Raw genomic sequence first — 6,000 nt, forward strand, 5'->3', positions numbered from 1 at the left:
TGCCACTGACCCTTACCAGAGCCTCTGCCCTATCTCTGTCCCAGGCTTTTGGAGTCTTTTTAGGTGTCTCTCATCCCTTCAGTTCTTTGCTCCTGATTGTCTTTGGTTACCTTCAGCCCATCCCTTGTAACTGCTCTGGTTCCCTATCCTTAGTTGTGGGGGTGAGAGGGCAAAGGATGTGTTTCTTTTCTTACATATTCTAGCCCTAACTAATTCTTCTCTGTCGTTTGGTTAAGAGATTCCAATTATAGATCAAATGGTATAAACTGAGGTGATGGTAAAAACTATTATGAGGAATTTTCATTTTCCTTAGTGTTTGAATAGTTTTTATTAGCATATATTACTTTTATAAGCTGTTAAGGAAAGAAGAAGATCATATGTATGCAATAATTTAGCTGTAAGGATATTCACTGAAGTGTTGTTTAGCACAGTGGAAAAAAATAGAACCCTAAATATCCAATGATAGGAAAAGATTGTACATAAATAAATATATATATAAAGATTATAAATAAATTATGTAGTGGATGACCATGTAGCCTTTAAAATGATGCTCTAAACCCATGTTGTTTTTTTTTAAAGATTTTATTTATTTATTTGACAGAGAGATCACAAGTAGGCAGAGAGAGAGGCAGAGAGAGAGGAGGAAGCAGGCTCCCCACTGAGCAGAGGGCCTGATGCGGGGGTTCGATTCCAGGATCCTGAGATCATGACCTGAGCCGAAGGCAGAGGCTTTAACCCACTGAGCCACCCAGGTGCCCCCTGAATACTACATAAAACATAACCAACACATTAAAAAAATTCTTTAGTTAGCTCCCAAGAAAAGAAAGGTAATTTCCCAAGGACATCCTCCTGAAACTAATAAAATAAAACAATACAAAGCAAAAAGTAAATAGTAAGTAAACAGTAAATCAACTACTAGAAGCATAGAGTTTTAGGGACAGGGAAAGGGATATGCAAGGTTGGGGGAGAACCACAGAGGGACCCTGTCATAGGGCCTAGGAAGATGGAAGAACTAATTGTGAGACACCCTATTCCCCAAAGAGCTGGACCCTCAAAAGTGCTACATTCTCAGTGGAAAAGAAAAAGTCCAGCTGCTTACCAAGGGAACTTACAAGGAAGCCTGTCTAGGCTGCAGCACTAGATGTTAAAATTAATAAAAAATGTTGGTTTCTGGGGCACCTGGGTGGCTCAGTGGGTTAAGCCTCTGCCTTCAGCTCAGGTCATGATCTCAGGGTCCTGGGATCTAGCTCCCCCACCTCCATCAGGCTCTCTGCTCAGCAGGAAGCCTACTTCCCCCTATCTCTCTGCCTGCCTCTCTGCCTAATTGTGATCTCTCTCTCTGTCAAATTAAAAAAAAAAAAAAAAAAAAAAAAGTTGGTTTCCATGTGAGATCTGCTCTCACAAGGATCTGTAGTTGGAATTTTTACTCTTTGATCAATAAACCATAAGCTGAAAAGTGTAAGTGGCCCCAGATTATTAATGCCCTCTGGAATCTGGCAGAAGCAAACTGAATCCTCCTTAGAGGAAAGCATGCTCAACCCCAGCTCAATCCAAGCTTCTGGATTAAATTCTGGCATAAACAGACTCACACACAAAAAATTCTAAATATGGGGGCGCCTAGGTAGCTCAGTGGGTTAAGCCTCTGCCTCCAGCTCCAGTCATGATCCCAGGGGCCTGGGATCGAGCCCCACATCGGGCTTTCTGCTCAGCAGGGAGCCTGCTTCCTCCTATCTCTAGCTGCCTCTCTGCCTCCTTGTGGTCTCTCTCTCTCTCTGTCAAATAAATAAAAATTTTAAAAAAATCTTAAAAAAAATTCTAAATATGTAAGGATTCAAAGCACCATGAGGGAATATCAGCAAGATAAAAAATCAACAGGTTTGGATCTTGAAGGACTTCAGAATTTGGAGTAATCAGATGAAGAATCTAAAGCTTCTGGGAAATGTTTAAAAAGATAAAAGATGGAATAGAAAAAAAAAATGAGGGGCGTCCGGTGGGCTCAGGTAGTGATCCTAGGGTTCTGAGATCAAGCCCCACATCGAGCACTCTGCTCAGCAGGGAGCCTGCTTCCTCCTATCTCTGGCTGCCTCTCTGCCTCCTTGTGGTCTCTCTCTCTCTCTGTCAAATAAATAAAATTAAAAAAAAAAAAAAGAAAAAGAAAGAAAATGAGCAAGGAATAAGAGATAATAAAAAATGCCCCCCCCAAAATGCCCTGATAGATTTAGGGGGAAAAAAAAAAGAACATCAAGAAATTTTTAAAAAGTATGTAACATCAAGAAATTTTTAAAAAGTATGTAACATTAAAATTGAAGTTGCAATGCTTAGTTAAATCGAAAACCCTGCTGAAGAGAGAAACAGCATACCAAAAGATAGATCTGAAGAAATTCCCCAAAATGCAGCAGAAAGAGACAAGCAGATAGAAAAATTGAGGGACCAAGAATGAGGAGGTCTCACAATAATCTGACTGGATTCCCATGAGGAGAGAAAAGGAAAAAAAAAAAAAAAAAGTTGGGGCAAGGCAGTATTTGAGGAGAAAATGGCTGAGATTTTTCAAGATTTGATGAAAGACAAGAACCCACAAATCTGGAAAGCACGGTTTATGTTAAGAAGGATTACTCTAAAGAAATCCACATCGAGATACACTTCAGCAAAACTGCAGAATCATTAAGACCAGGAAACAATCTCACAGCTGGAGAGAAGACAGAGCTTCTACAAAGGAACACGATGGAACCAATAGCACACTTCGCAGGAGCCGCAGTGGAAGCCAGAAGGCACTGGAATGACTGAAAGTGCTAAAAGAGAGGGGGGGAAAGTCTGTCAACATAGAATTGGATACCCAGAAAAATGATTTCTTTCAAAAACAAAGGCTTAAAAAAAATATTTTCAAATAAACGAAAACTGAGTTTAACACCATCAGACCCGACCCTGAAGAAATTCTAATGGATGTGAACCAAGAAGATAAAGAAAACTTATGTCAGATAGAACCTGTGAAAGGCAAGAAAGAAGAGCAGTTTTCCCGAAAATTCAACCAGGAATCCAATCAGCATCATATCAGACCCATAGCAATGGGAGAGGTTGGCTCATTGATTTAAAAACAGACCTTCTACCTGGGCCCCTGGCTGGCTCAGTGGGGGGAGCATGGGACTCTTGTTACATCCCCATACTGGGTGCAGAGATGACTTAAAAAAATAATATCTTGGGGCACCTGCGTGGCTTGGTCATTGGGCATCTGCCTTCAGCCTAGGTCATGATCCCAGAGTCCTGGGATGGAGCACCACATCAGGATCCTTGCTCCGCGGGAAGCCTGCTTCTCCTTCTCCTACTCCCCCTGCTTGTGTTCCCTCTCTTGCTGTGTTTCTCCCTGTCAGATAAATGAATAAAATCTTTAAAAAAAATCTTTAAAAAGGTGCGCCTGGGTGGCTCAGTGGGTTAAACCCTCTGCCTTTGGCTCAGGTCATGATCCCAGGGTCCTGGGATCGAGCCCCACATCAGGCTCTCTGCTCTGCGGGGAGCCTGCTTCCTCCTCTCTCTCTCCCTGCCTCTCTGCCTACCTGTGATCTCTGTCTGTCAAATAAATAAATAAAGTCTTAAAAAAAAACTTTAAAAAAATAAAAATAAAGATTAAAAAAATAATAAAAATCTTCACCGATGACTCCACTTCTGGGTATATACCCAAAGGAACTGAAAGCAGGGACTCAGATATTTGTACACCAATGTCTATCACAACATTATTCACAGTGGCCAAAAGGTAGAAACAACCCAAATGCTCATCAATGGATGAACGGGTATACAGATATCATATATACATATAAAGAAGATATTATTCAGCCTTAGAAAGGAATACAATTCTTTTTATTTTTTTAAGATTTTATTTATTTGACACAGAGAGAGAGAGATCACAAGTAGGCAGAGAGGCAGGCAGAGAGAGATGGGGGAAGCAGGCTCCCTGCTGAGCAGAGAGCCTGATGGGGCTCCATCCCAGGACCCTGAGACCATGACCTGAGCCGAAGGCAGAGGCTCAACTCTCTGAGCCATATCCTAAAAGGAATACAAATTTAACATATGTACAATGTGGATGAACCTTGAAGCTATTATGCTAAGTAAAATAACCCAGTCACAAACAGACTCCACTTACTTGAGATACCTAGAATAATTAAATTCTAATCATTAGAGACAGAGGGAGAACAGTGGTTGCCAGGAGCGAGGGTGGAGAGGAAATGGGGAGTTACTATTTAATGACTACAGAGTATTAGTTTGGAAAGAAAGATGAAAAGTGGGAAGATGAAAGGAGGGGAAATTTCTGGAAGTGGTGATGGTTTTGGAATAATGTGAACGTACTTACTGCCACTGGAATTATATTTAAACATCATTAAAGTGGTAAACTATTATTAAAGTGGTACATTTTATGTATGTTTTTATAAAGATTTTGTTTATTTATTTGAGAGGGAGAGAAAGAGAGAGAGCAAGAGCGGGGAGAGGAGCAGGGAGAGGAGCAGAGGTGCTGAACAGGGAGGCAGTCTCGGAGCTCAATCCCAGGACCCTGAGATCATGACCTGAGCTGCAGGCAGCGCTAACCCGACTGAGCCACCCAGGTCTCCCAATTTTATGTGGGTTTTACCAAAACAAACACCTCCTAAAATGATGGCTCCGTGTTTTAGATAGTGATGTGGAGGCCGAGAAAAATCAAGGCCATCCCACCTCAGGTTTAGCCTTAGCATAAGTACAGCAATCTCAGACCCCTGTGCCCAAGGGCTGAACTTTCCTTACTTTACTTTGGTTCCAGAAACCCCCACCCTGCTTTAGTAACAGGAACCCATAAATATAAACATAACCCCTGCCTTAACTAAGCTCGGGGTCCAAGTCCCTACTCCGCTGTGTCAGGTATACTTGGGCCCAAGCTTAAGCTTGTCGAATAAACCCTCGTGTGATTGCATCGGTGCTTGGCTCCTTGGTGGTCTCTCAGACGTGAAAACTCGGGCACAACAGTGAGATGTGAAGATTTATGTTAATAAACATTTAGTTATTTGACTTATTTAGTTATATGATTTAAACATTTAATTTTACTGGGGAAAAAGCAAAAGTATATATTTATATATAATATATGATGTAGGAAAGATGTTAGGTTCAAAGCTGATGGCCAAGAAAGAATTCTTGAGACATCTTTGGTGAAAAAAGTGGTTTTATTAAAGCACAAGGACAGGACCCGTGGGCAGAAAGAGCTGCACTGGGGTCATCAACAGTGGCCCATGATATACCTTCAAGTTGGGTGTTAGGGATAGCACAAGTCTCTAAGGACTTTTGGAAGCAAAGTTTCCAGGACCTTGAGGGGATTAGCTATTGTTGGGAAAATGTCATTTATTACTGTCTAATAAAACCTTAGTCATGAGACCCTTCAGATGTATATCAGTGGGTCATATGCTTAGAGGATGACTGCCAACATGTATCTTGGGGGACTGAGTTAAGGAAGTGTCCAAAGGAATTTTTGTATATTAAAGTAGTCTTACAGGACCCTGGGGGTCTGGCTAAGATTGCCTTTTGCCTTTAGCAACATATTAACATCGAGGCAGCTGAGTTCCTAGAAGAATATCACTCTGCCTGTTTCAAGGACTTGTCAAAAGACTGTAAGTCATAAGGAAGTTTAATTTTTTCTTTTCCCTTTGTTTCCCACATCAATTTATATATTTTGAAAAATATAATAATATGTATACATTTTTGTATATTGTAATGTATAATACATATTTAGAACAATTTCTAAATGGACAAATAGAAAAAGTTTAAAGTTATGGCGGGCGAGTTTACAGGTGATCTTTATTTTATGTGTTACATTTGTATTTTTTTATTTGCATTTCCTAACTCTCCTAACATGAATTCACAGATACTACACTTCAGCCTCTTCTTTCCCCTCAGGACATCGACCAGAGATGTAGACGCTTCCCTGGGGCGGGTGGGGGGGGGCGGAGGGCTGCCACCTGCCATAACCCGGAAATGTACTCAGTGGGCTCT

Source organism: Martes martes (assembly GCF_963455335.1).
Source record: "Martes martes genome assembly, chromosome: 7".
NCBI classification, from domain to species: domain Eukaryota; kingdom Metazoa; phylum Chordata; class Mammalia; order Carnivora; family Mustelidae; genus Martes; species Martes martes.